This window comes from Sciurus carolinensis, chromosome 7 (assembly GCF_902686445.1).
Source record: "Sciurus carolinensis chromosome 7, mSciCar1.2, whole genome shotgun sequence".
NCBI lineage: Eukaryota > Metazoa > Chordata > Mammalia > Rodentia > Sciuridae > Sciurus > Sciurus carolinensis.
In genome coordinates, this window is record NC_062219.1 from 94,035,911 (window position 1) to 94,048,929 (window position 13,019).

The window sequence follows — 13,019 nt, forward strand, 5'->3', positions numbered from 1 at the left end:
AGTGATCCATTAACATGTAAGCTAAGTTATGTCTTACCTCTGTCCAAATTACACTCCAGAGCTTGCCATTTTATTTATTTACTTTTGGTGCAAGGAACTGAACTCAGGGACTCATGCATGCATTCTAACACTGAGTACACCTCTAGCATTCAGTGACATGCCAGGCAAATCCTCTACCACTGAGTACATCCTCAGTCCTCAAACACTCCAGTGTAAAGAGATTAAAAGCAAAGTCCATAAAACGGCCTAAAGAGACACACATTCTCAGACTCATCCTTTACTTGTTTACCTATTTTTCTGCCACTCTCCCAAGTATAATTTCTATTCTAGTCTCTTTTACCCCACTGAAGGGTATGTAATCTTCTTGTTTCGTCTACCTGAATATCTCTTCTACACATGCTTGCCTAGTTGAATCTTTCTTTTATTTCCTTTTGTCCTTTGATCAAATGTTACTTTATCAGAGAATATTTCCCTGGCCATTGAAAGGAAAAGAAGGAAGAAAGGAAAGAAGGAAGGAATGGAGGAAGGTGGCTAAAAGGCATACCTCTTCATCAAAAAATTTGAACTAATTTTATACTGTCATATGTAAAGCAAGGTAGAGTGGGTGAAATATTTTCCAAATATTAATGTATTTGTGCATTATGTTGTATTTGTAAATAGTTGCGTGTTTAGGGGGCCTACCATAAAATCATAAATAAACTCATGTTCTTTGAAATAACATCCAGCATTTCTTCTCTGTGAACAAAATGTCATGAGACTAATATGATATATAAATAATATTTAACAAAGGATAAATTATATTAAAATAAATATGCATATGTGTGATTTTATTTATTGCTACAAATGGAAGTACATTTTTGTCTACTCTGGGTCTTTTTGTTTCTTTTTTATTTGTTCTTTGTATTATATATGATATTAGAGTATATTTTGACATATTTGTACAAACAAGGAATACATTTTATTCTAATTAAGATCCAAGTCTTGTGGTTGTACATTATGTGGAGATTCACTGTGGTATATTTATATATGTACATAGGATTATACTGTGGTTTTATTATTTTGAAATAATATTACTTTCATTAAAATATGAATAAAATATTTTTCACACAGTTATTGCAGGATCATTTATAGTAGAAACAATTCATGCTTATTTTAATAATTTGAAAATATACAAAATAAAAGTAAGGCAAGCATTCAAATAGAACTGAGGGTTCAGAATCTTAATTTGACAAGATTCTAAAGTACCCAGTAATATCTGTTCTCTCTATAAGCTCACAGATGGAGGTGAGATTTCATTTATTCTAGTTTTCAATGAGATAAATTCCTTGAGGCTTTCTTTATTATAGTCCCATAATTCTTCTTTAAAAAAAGACAGAGTCTGCATTACTTCTTTTATAAAGATCATCATAGAATCAATAAGTAACATTCTAAATTCATTCTTTGCATCAGCAGGCCCCTTTTCTGTTCTCTTATCCTGACAGCCCTTGCTGTACAACACCATCTGAGGTTGTCACTAAACCTTCAGCATCAGTTTCCTTAGCAACACAAGGCCTATTTCTTTCTTCCACTGTCTACGTCTGAATTAAAAAAAAAAAAAAAAAAAAATTCAATTTGAAATAATCTCTGAAAACACAAGAAAGCATTCAGACTGAGACATATAAAATAAGCAATGAAAATGGTGAGTTACAAATGAAATTGAAAAGAATTAAATTACAGAGAAGTATTTTGCTTACGGATTTACACAAAGCTCCAGATGGTGGTTTGCTGCCTTCATCTCCAGATTAGCCAAATAAAGGCCAGACCTTCTGTCAGTCTGCTCAGGGCTTTAATGAGTTTACCTTTATAATGCAACAGGTTAGGGTTTATAGCTCTATGTTTCAGAAGCCACATATAAAAGACGATTTATTGGATTAGGATTCTAGGAAACAAAGTGATACATGCAAGGCAAGCCCAGACATTAACAGTAATCAGAAGCCTCAGAGGGTTGCAAGTTTCCATGGTTAATGGTTGACAATCAGGGGTAAGTTATATTTGATTCCACCTAGAACGCATTTTTCTGTTAAAAGGGCATACTACCTGGCTGAATACAAAACAAAGACCTCTAGCAATCATTATAATATTGATCATTCTTTAACCAAGTGTTTTTGCCTGTTCTCTACAAAGCCTTTTCACAAAATTTTCTCTATCAAATTCTTAGGGATATTTATTCAAATCAAGGAAAAACAATTGTTTTGTGTTCTTTTGGATCTTCAAACAAGATGATTTTTACCCCTCCTGAACAATAGGGTCTTGAGGGGATTGGTAGAAAATCTTTATATTATATAATCACAAAGTATTTACAAAGGCTTGAGATTTTTAGTTTTCCCCAAATTGTTTATCAGTTACATTGTACCATGAAATATCAATGGCAAAAGAAATTGTATGGTTTTTACACTTGTTTACAAGAAGTTTTGGTCATAAATCTTTGGAGGTGCATTTTGTTCTCATGTGAGTGCTCACCAGTTTCTTCTTCTTAATGACACTCTGAAGATAGAATTTCCATTTTATGTAATTTTAATTTAAGTGTTCCTGTAACTTACCAAATCTCATAATTTATATTTAAGGACTGTACTTTCATGATGTATTTTTAAAAAGAAAATATGAAGTCACATTGGACATTTACTTTTAAAATATTCTACCATTTTTATTATTTAGGCAATTTTTTTTGTCAAAAGTATTGATCGGTAAGTTTATTTTTTGAGATAAATTAACTTAAACATCTTTGGTTAGTTAAATATTTCAGTTACCATGTATTGTGAATGTTCAGTAATTATTTACTATGCAATAATAAAATGACAGACTATCAACCTTATTTGTTTATCTTAATCGAAAAATAAAGATCATGTATTTATCATGCATAACATATTCTGAAGTATGTATCAATTGTATAATGGTTATATGAAGCTAATCAACATACATTTTGCTTCACATATTTATCATTTTTTTGGGAAAACATAAAATCCACTGTCAGCAATTTTCAAGAACATACCTGCTGTAACTTTTTTATTAGTGCATTATAGTTACACATAGCAGTGGGGTTTATTTTTGCATATTTATAAATGCATTAAACAATACATATGTATACATCTTGTTGTTTTTCCATTTCAATTCCCAGTACTTCCTATTTCCCTCCCTTTGTATCTTCCCCTGATCCCCTTCTTCTATTGTCTCCCTTCTTTGAATTTTTTTAAATTCATGCTTTATAATTATAAATAAAAGTGTAATACATTGTGATACATTGATACATACACATAGCATAATTTGGTCAAGTTCATTCTCTATTCTTCTTTCCCTCCCCTCTACTTCTCCCTTGGTTCTCTGCTTCTGCTCTACTTACCTCCCTCCTATTTTCACAGAATTCTCCCATTTTGAAATTTATTTTTTTCTCTCTAGCTTCTACATAAAAGAGAAAACATTTGATGCCTTAGTGAATCTGGCTTATTTCAGTTGCATGATGTTCTGAGATCTCAGTATGCTGCCCAGGGTGATCTAGGATTCCTGTGCTCAAGTGGTTCTGTTTCATCCTCCTGAGTAGTTATTGGTGCACATCACCACATCACGCTAGGAATACAGTAGATTATCATTGTAGTCACCATGGTATACAATAGATCTCTTATTCTATATCTTATTTTAGAGGTTAATCTGATTTCATAAATTAATCAAACAATAGTATTACATTTTCTTATAGGTACTAATAAGTATGTATCTTTCTATCATTCTGCCTAAAAATTATTAAAGTTGAATCTCATAAAATCTGTTCATGAATATTGATGTATGCATCTTAGATTTGTGATATACTATTGTATTTTAATCTCAAATGTATATTTTTATCTGAGTTTATATTTAGGTAATAATAAATGACTTATTTTAACAGATTGAAAATGCAGTGTTCCTGGTGAGTGTGTTTATATGATCAATAAAAATTGTGATTTTTAATTCAGATTTTAAAGAAATCATTAGTAAACATTATTCTTTACCTTTACAATTTCAGTTGACCTAAAATTTTCTTTGTAAATAAGAGACATTTTTCACTATTTAGAAGTGAAAGGGACAGTGATGTTATTATTGGCTAGAATCATGTTTTTAATAATAAATTTAGCTCATAGTTCAAGAAATTAGTAACCTAGCTATGAAGAAATGTCCATGTTGTCACTTCCAAAAATAAATAAATAAAGACAGAACAAAATTATAAAGATTTTCTGAATCAAAACAAATCAGAGAATAAGTTTTGTGAGTACAGGGAAAACAACTCCCCTGTTTCTCACAGATTTTCCACAATTTAACACAAAACTTTAATTTGGAGGTATTCAAACAATATCAGGTTAATTTATTAAACAAAGCATAACTGCAATACCTTTTCCACTTCTATAACTGCCTTGAAAGAGTAATAAGTTGCTCATGTAAAAAGAAAGAAGCAAGAGATAAGAAAATAAAACATATGTGATGGAGAGGTGCCAACTATTCTTGAGCACATAAAACTGCCTTCAGTTATCCCAGGCATAAATTCTTGTCTTATGCTGCTCAAGCTTTTTGACTTCTGCCAAGCTCTTGCCCTAAATGGCAGCAGGAAATGAGTTCATTGCTCCCCAGGGTGCCCCAAATTGTCAGAAGGCTAATGACTTAATAATCTTAATGTAAATCATATATGAGTGCAGTGACCTATAGAAACTTTATTGGTGTCCATATAACCCTGGAAGAGACAGTCTAGTCAAAAGTAAATCTTTTTGATTTTTGCCCCAATTGATGTAAGTAAATGCTGATTACCTCTCTATATAATATCTCCAAAGTCAAAAATACCAAAGTATAACCATCTCACAAAAACAATGTGCTCTTAATGAAATTCTACTTTAAAAGATAGTAAAGTTGATGCTTGCATGAATATCTGTCTTGAAAATTGTCTTCATCTTTGAATAAACTGTTAGAAACGTAAACCAGAAAATCGCCACAAACCATATTCTGAATTTTACCCCAAGAAAACCGAGAGCGTATCATTGTCTTAAAAAATTTAAGAAGTTCTGAAGTTCTTCAAGAGTTGGTTTGGGAGTATACTCTTGTAGGTCTTAACTTCAGAGTTATAGTCATTTTAACCAAGTTCATTTTTTTTCTTTTTTTAAAATTTTACAGGCTGCATTTTGATTCATTGTACACAAATGGGGTACATCATTTCATTTCTATGGTTGTGAACAATGTAGATTCATACCATTCATTGTACACAAATGGGGTACATCATTTCATTTCTATGGTTGTGAACAATGTAGATTCATACCATTCATGTAATCATACATGTACATAGGGTGATGATGTCTGTCTCATTCCACCATTTTTCATACCCCCCCATTTCCTTCTACATAATCTAAAATTCCTCTATTCTTCTCTCACTCCCCACTCCCCCACCCCTATTATATATCATCATTCACTTATCAGGGAAAACATTCCGCCTTTAGTTTTTTGGGATTGCCTTATTTCACTTACCACTATATTCTCCAGTTCATTTTCTAATGCACATTATTGAAATGGTGGTTACTAAATTAACAATGCTGACATTCTTAAAGAAATAGAAAATGTCTATCCATTGATTGTTATGCTTTGTTTTGTAACAAAGCTACTGAAAAGTCAAATAAAATGGAATGTTAAATTTTAAATTTATGTCTACTTATTCTCTTAAATAAAAACTAAATCCATCAGAGTCTAGAGACACCATTTCTCCATAAAATACACACTGCTTTTAAACAAGAAATATAAATGTGAATATGTGAATTATAATTATAACTAGACTTGTTAAATTTAGACCAAGTATGGGAAATATTATTAGCTTTGCAGAAGAAATGAATACTGGCTCTGAAGTAAAAAAGAATTTTTCCTTTAGGACTGGGGATATAGCTCAGTTTGTAGAGTGCTCGCCTGTCAAGCACAAGGCCCTGGGTTCAATCCCCAGCACCTCAAAAAAAAAAAAAAAAAAAAAAAAAAAAAACTTGTGATTCATTAGCTTTGCAACCTTGAAAAAACTTGTGATTCATTAGCTTTGCAACCTTGAGCACATTAATTTTCATGAAAATGAAGAAAATACTTCGTATCTTGAAGTTGAGTTGAAGATTAAGTCAAATATTGTAAATGATATGCAAAGCACAGTTATCTGTGAATTAAGAACCCCACATGTTTGGAATGATGAGTCATTAAGTGATTGGCATGCTTTACAGAGTGTCTGATACTTCCATGGACCCAGAGATGATACATGTTCAATATTATCTTGCAGTAGTGGAAATTTTTGTGTTTTAAATTGTTCCTTCTTTCAATGAGCTTAGAAGCTGTGCTTAATATTGCTTCCATGGCTCTTCTTTTCACCTTCATTCTCAAGGACCCCACTTTCAATTTACTCAGTCTTTCTCTAGTCATGTTAATACTGCCTTTATCAGATTACAGTCAGGCCTGACAGCCTTGGAAGGAATCTTTGAATTGACTTCATAACTCCATGCCAATCCATTACAAAATGAATTTATACTTAACAATCAAAAATAATTCATTTTCTCTCCTCAAGGTCTTGGGAAGAACCTAATTAAAGTTCCCAAACATCAATAACATACCTTATTCTTGATAATGTCAGGCTCTCAGAATATTAGTTCAACTACCAAGAGTTTTATAGCCTTACTTCTACAGTGATAATTCATCCTCCACAGAATTGTAAATTAAATATGAATATTGATAGCAATAGATAATTTTATTTTTTAATATTAATAAAAACTTAATTTTTATATGTAGAAATTATGTACACATGGAACCAATGCACTTTGCATATCCAAATTCTTGGATGAAATATGTTTAATAAAAATGTAGCACTAGTTCATTTATTCAATTTTATATGTTAGTATATAGTTACTTAAATGATTTATTAAATGCTTCATTTACATTTTAGGATATGTTTGGAAATTACCAATAATTTTTTTTTTAAATAAAGTCTCAGTTAATATATTTTTCTAATATACAATTATGTATGCATCATATATGTCTCTCATCTGTCTTTGTAGAGGTGTGTATGTATGGGGGAAATGCAGATATGGATATAGACATATAAAGATAGACACTTCAAGGAATTGGTTCATAGACTGACAAGTCTGAATTCTGCAAGGTAGGCCACTAGAGGAAGAAGAAATGCTATAGCCACTTTGGGAGGCCAGTCTAGAGGAAGAACTCCTTCCTTCTCAGGAGACCTCACTTTTTTCTCTAAAGGCCTTATATTGATTGGATGAGGCCCACGCACATAATGAAAAGTAATGTGCTTTACTTAATGAGTACTGATTTATACGTTAATAATACAACATATTATATATATAATATATATATAAACCTTCACAATTACATCTGCACTGGTGTTTGACCAAAAAGTGAGAGTCATGGCCTAATGAAGTAGATTTGTAAAACTAAGCATACAAACACATATACACACAAACACAAACACATGTATGTAATTATATATTGTCTTGTGTACTTAAAAACCTAATCTGTCTCTTTGGTTACTAAGAAAATAATAAAGTAGTTGTATCAAATTAGCATAAATCATATGCCAGTATGCTCAAATTAATGAGTTTTTTCCCTTATTTATAAATTGCAATGTATTTTGAAACATTGAAATGTAATATAAAACTAATTAGTTTCAGCAAATTCAAATAAAATGTAACAGAAAAAAGAGATATTTTTATTTTTGGAGAAAAAAAAAAGCAAAGGTTTAAAGTACAGTACAACTCCCTCCAAACCACGACTCAAACAAATGATAGCTCATGAGGACACAGTGGGGGAAAAACTGTTCCTAATCTTGCTAGCCTATTGCGATGATGACTTCTTAAACACATGTCAGTCATTAGCCTTCAGGGCACAACATGTTGAGATTAGCTCGTTAAATCTGAATTTGCTCTCAGCTTGATGGTTAGATGTTCAATATTGCCTTTGTGGGTTTACACTGGAGTCAGAGAAATACATTTACGTATTAGAAGAATGTGACTAAATACCTTATGAAATACTTCTAAAATGCTAAAAGAAGATATCTTTAGATATATATGTGTTCTTCGACTCATTTATTTATTCAACAAATAATTGGTAGCATCTGTTATGTTCCCTGCCTTGCTCCACATTCTGAGACAATAGTGACAAATTAGAAAAGAAAGATTCCTAAATTTGTTAAGCTTTTATTTCTGAAGAGAAGGCGGAAAAATCAATAAACAAATAAGAAAAAATTCAATAGCAAAAGCTATGCAGAGAATTCAAATACAGTAGAAAGACATTGCACTTTGCCTGGGTGGGCAGTTTAGATTGGGTAGTCAGGAAAAGCCGTGGTGAAAGCACTTAAACTGTTATAAATAACAGTGAGATTGGCCACTCAAATAGCAGAGAGACCACCCCAGGCAGATGTTACAAGCAATGCAAAGCTCTAAAGTAAGAGAGCAGTTGGCATATTCAAAGAGGAATGTCTGTGTAGCTGTAGGACAGCCTGCAAGAGTAATACTGGAAGCAATTGAAGAGGAAGCAGGGGTCACAGTCTAAACTGAACCATGAGAGGAGATATGCAAAGGGGGAGCTCTGGAGGAGGTTTTCTGTCTGTTCTTTGTTTTTAGAAGTAGGAAGGACTATTATTAGTCAGTCTAATATATAATCACCTGGAAGTTGTGAGGGGAAAGGATTGCAGATAAATGGATAAGAATGAAGGGGGTGGCAGTAGTGATGCTGGGAAAGTAGACTTTGCTTTTCACTTCTCTCATGTTACTTTCTCCCAGTATCAATTTGGTTTCCATTCTTTGTAATGTTTGAATATTTGCCTATCTGCAATTTAGTTTGACATATGGGTAAAATAAGCATTCATTTTATTTTTTTCAGAGAGGCAGCCTATTACTTCTTCATAAGTAACTGAACAACAGAAGGATAACTTTAAATATATTTATATCCATAGCCAAAGAAATGTTCAAAACTAATTGAGGAAAAAATCAATTTAAAAACTCACAGACAGGTATCTACTCCTGGCTATAAACCCCAACAAATTCTTATGAGAATCAATGCAAGGATGGCAATAGGGAGTTGGATGCAACCTGGATATCCATCTCTAGAAGAATGGATTAATAAAATATAGTAAATCACACTACTAGATGCTCTACAGCAATAAAAAGCAATAAACCAGGCATGTGACATGGATTGGTCCCCAAACAAGGCTGGACGTGAAAACTAGGACAGAGATGGGATTTAGAAAACCCTTAATAAATTGAAAATAGACAAAACCATACCATATTTTACAAGAATATGTCTATATTTAAGAACATATATCAAACACATTACAAATGGTTTCCTATGAGAGGAAGGCAATAGGAAAGGGAATAGGAAGTAAGGGACAAAAAAAGGAACATGAAACAGCCCTTATGCTGAGCTGAGCAATGATGGTGATGTGTGAGCAGTAAGGAGAGATGTACGATGCAGTCCAATACCAGACATGACAAATGTGGAAAAGTGCAGCAGAGATCCAATGAATATGGTAAATACTATAGCTCAAGAGTTTCAGTGGAGATTTAGTTAAAAATATGGAAGAAATAGAACAAGTATGAGCACTGTGATCAGTACTACCATCAATAATAAAGATATGTTTATAAACTTAAAGTAATTGAAATATGAAGTGCAATATTCCCATTTAAGGTATTTCTATTTTAAACTACTTGGTCCCTAAATCTTGTTGTTTTCTACTATCAAAAGCTGTCACAGACTCTCTCCTAATGTCTGTCACTAATCACCCTGCCTCCTCATTCCCTATCACTGGAACAGAGTTTGTCCACATAGTTATTGTCACTTGCTGGGATTATTACCAGGTTTTCTAATTAGTTTCATAGGTTCTGGATTGTCAGCAACTGAGACACTGTATGATCTTTCCAAAAATGAAAGGTCATTACTTAAATCCCTTTTGTAAGTTCTTTTGATATGCTTATATTAATTTATGGATAAAATCCAAAATCAGCTTAGATCTTCCTTATCTGATCTTTTTATTATTATTTATTTCCCCTATTTACTTTCTCATAGCCATTTCCTCCAGTCATTCTAGCTCTCTTTTGCTTCTTGAGATTTCACTGACAAAGATGATGTCTACACTTTGGAACTTGTTTAGTGACTTAGAATGAATAGCCCCAGCAGGTTGTTTAATAACTATTCTATATGCTCATGTCAGGCATTATTTTTCTATGAAACTGGGTACCTTAACATTGTTTATATCTGCTTGCCCATTTGTTTCTCAACTCATTGTGAGCTCCTTCAAAGTAAAGAAAAAATTAATTTTCTTGAAATTATCAGTGCTTACTGTGGTGCATATTATAGAATTGAATTCAATAAATATTTATTAAATAATAGAGATTCCATATATATATATATGTGTATATATATATATATATATATACACGTATATATATATATATATATATATGTGTATATATATATATATATATATGTGTATATATATATATATATATATATATTCTTTTTTTTTTTTTTTCTTTTTTGGTACCCGGGATTAAACCGCTGAGCCACATTCCCAGCCCTATTTTGTATGTCATTTAGAGACAGGGTCTCACTGAATTGCTTAGCACCTTTGCTGAGGCTGGTTTTGTACTCTCAGTCTTCCTACCTCAGTTTCTGGAGCTGCTGGGATTACATGCTACCAGGCCTGACTATATTTTTAATGAAAAGTGAAATAATTTTGCAGAATCAAAAAATAACTTATGACATCCATATAAAACTTTTGAAAGTTGGGAAAATTACAAATTACTAGAAAAATAAAATGATGCACAACTTCAACATCCTAATAAGCACAAATAGACATCCAAAATATAATGCTATTCCACACTAAACAGCAATAAACTTAGGCATGGTGTTAATAAATATAATAAACTAAAATTTATTTAATTTAAATAATAAATTAATTAAAGTGCCCTTGGTCAGTTGCAAAAATAAAGTGCCATTGTTAATATTGACATAAAGAAAAGAAAAATTGGAAAAAATTTACATATATATATATATATATATATATTTAATTTTCCTTCTTGTGCTGGGATTTGAACCCAGGGCTTCTCAAATACTAGGCAAATGCTCTACCATTAAGCTATATTCCCAGCCCAGAAGTAATATTTAATTAGGAAATAAATTCAATCTATGAGTAGCACATAAAGACTGTGATGAATCAAAGGCTAGAATGCTAGAGATGTTATTTCCCTTCCTGACTAGGTTAAAGAAATGTATGTTGTGTCAGTACATTAGTTTAGAAAATTATGTGTAAAATTAATCTGCTCTGAGTACTATCAAGAATGATTCATTAGTGGTACTAATGGTAAAACAATAATGTTTGACATTTTCTGTGAATGGTTTTAGAAAAGAATCAAATTCTGAAAGTAAGTAGCAAAAACTGGGCTGATGCAAAGGTCATAGAATTTTTTGCAAGGAAATGTGTTTGAGGGAAGAATTGGATAACCTATATAGATACCTGTAGCATGGTAAATGTTTTAGCAGTTCAGGGGAACCAGTATTTGCGTTGAAATCCACAAAGCAGTACTGCACACCACAGAAGTTGTTAGGAAACACTCAGGAGAATGTAAGACAACATCATGTGTCTAAGCTGGACTAGATGAAAAAAAAAATGATACATGTGTTATTAATTCTTTCTGACACAGGAAAAATAATTCTGGAATAGTCCTCATTGTTACATCTTCTGCACAATTACATCTGGGTAGAAGAGTTATATTTTGCTGATACAGAATTTGAATTTTATTTGTTTTTATTCATTCTTAAAATGTATATTAATTATACAGGACTCCCAGATATTTTGAGTTAGCTACAAATCCTTTCATTAGAAAATGTAGATATATTTACTACATTATGACAAATACTTCTTTAAATCTACATGCTCTCTATTAATAGTCAGAGATTTTGCTTTCTCACTTAAGCAATAGAAGAATTTACACATTTGAATGCAAATCACCTATCTGTATAGAGAAAACAAGTATTTGTGTCATTGGTTAGGGAGGCAAACATACTTTATGAATAGGGATACTCCTTTGAAAGACAAATAGTATTTATTCTGATGTTATTTAAAATACCAGTCTTTCTTCCAGATAATGACTAATATACCATCCCATCCCCCTTCCCCAAACATACATGTTACATTATTGTGTTGGTATAGGAAGCTCATATGATGGACAAGTCTTTTTTTATTTTTTTTTCCCTGGTAGGGTTTGAACCCAGGGCCTAGCACCTGGGTTAAGAGCTCCATCACTGAGTTGTATTCCCAGCCCTGGACAAATCTTAGTCAGTTTTTTAAAAAATGTATGTCATATATGTTACTTTTTTCTTTTAAACTAATTGTGATTTTGCAGTGTCTGTGAAATGTCACAAATAAATGTTTTTATTTTCAGGTTCTGAAAATGTCTTTTTTCGCTCTTTATTAATTTTAGCTAGGGGTACAATTTATTAGTCCTTGAGCATACTGACAGGTCGTGACTAAGATAGATGAAATGACAGGATGATTTCATATCTTTATTGATACATGCTTGTTACTGGTTCCATAGCTTAATTTTCTTACTTCATAAGCCAGGCTCTCTGTCTATTTAGATTAGCTCTTTCAAAATTCTAAATGCCTAAAATCCAATCATCTGATGAGAATTCAAAAAGAGAAAACTTACTGTTGTTGTTTCCTTTTATTTTAAAATTTGATTGAAAAGAATGCTTAATGTCAAACAGAAATAAAATGCAGAGCTATAGTGTTTTTTCCATGGGTTTGCAAACATTTAGTTATTTTGTTTACAATGAGTCTCGTAAGATTAGCAAATCAAATTGACAGATGATCAATGTCAGATCTGTTGAGAAACTGCTTGTGCAAACAGAATACCAGATCAGCCCTCAATCGGTCACTCAAGCCCTAGTGCTCATGTGTACATTGTAAAGCATGCCCACACTAAAAACTTACTGTAAAA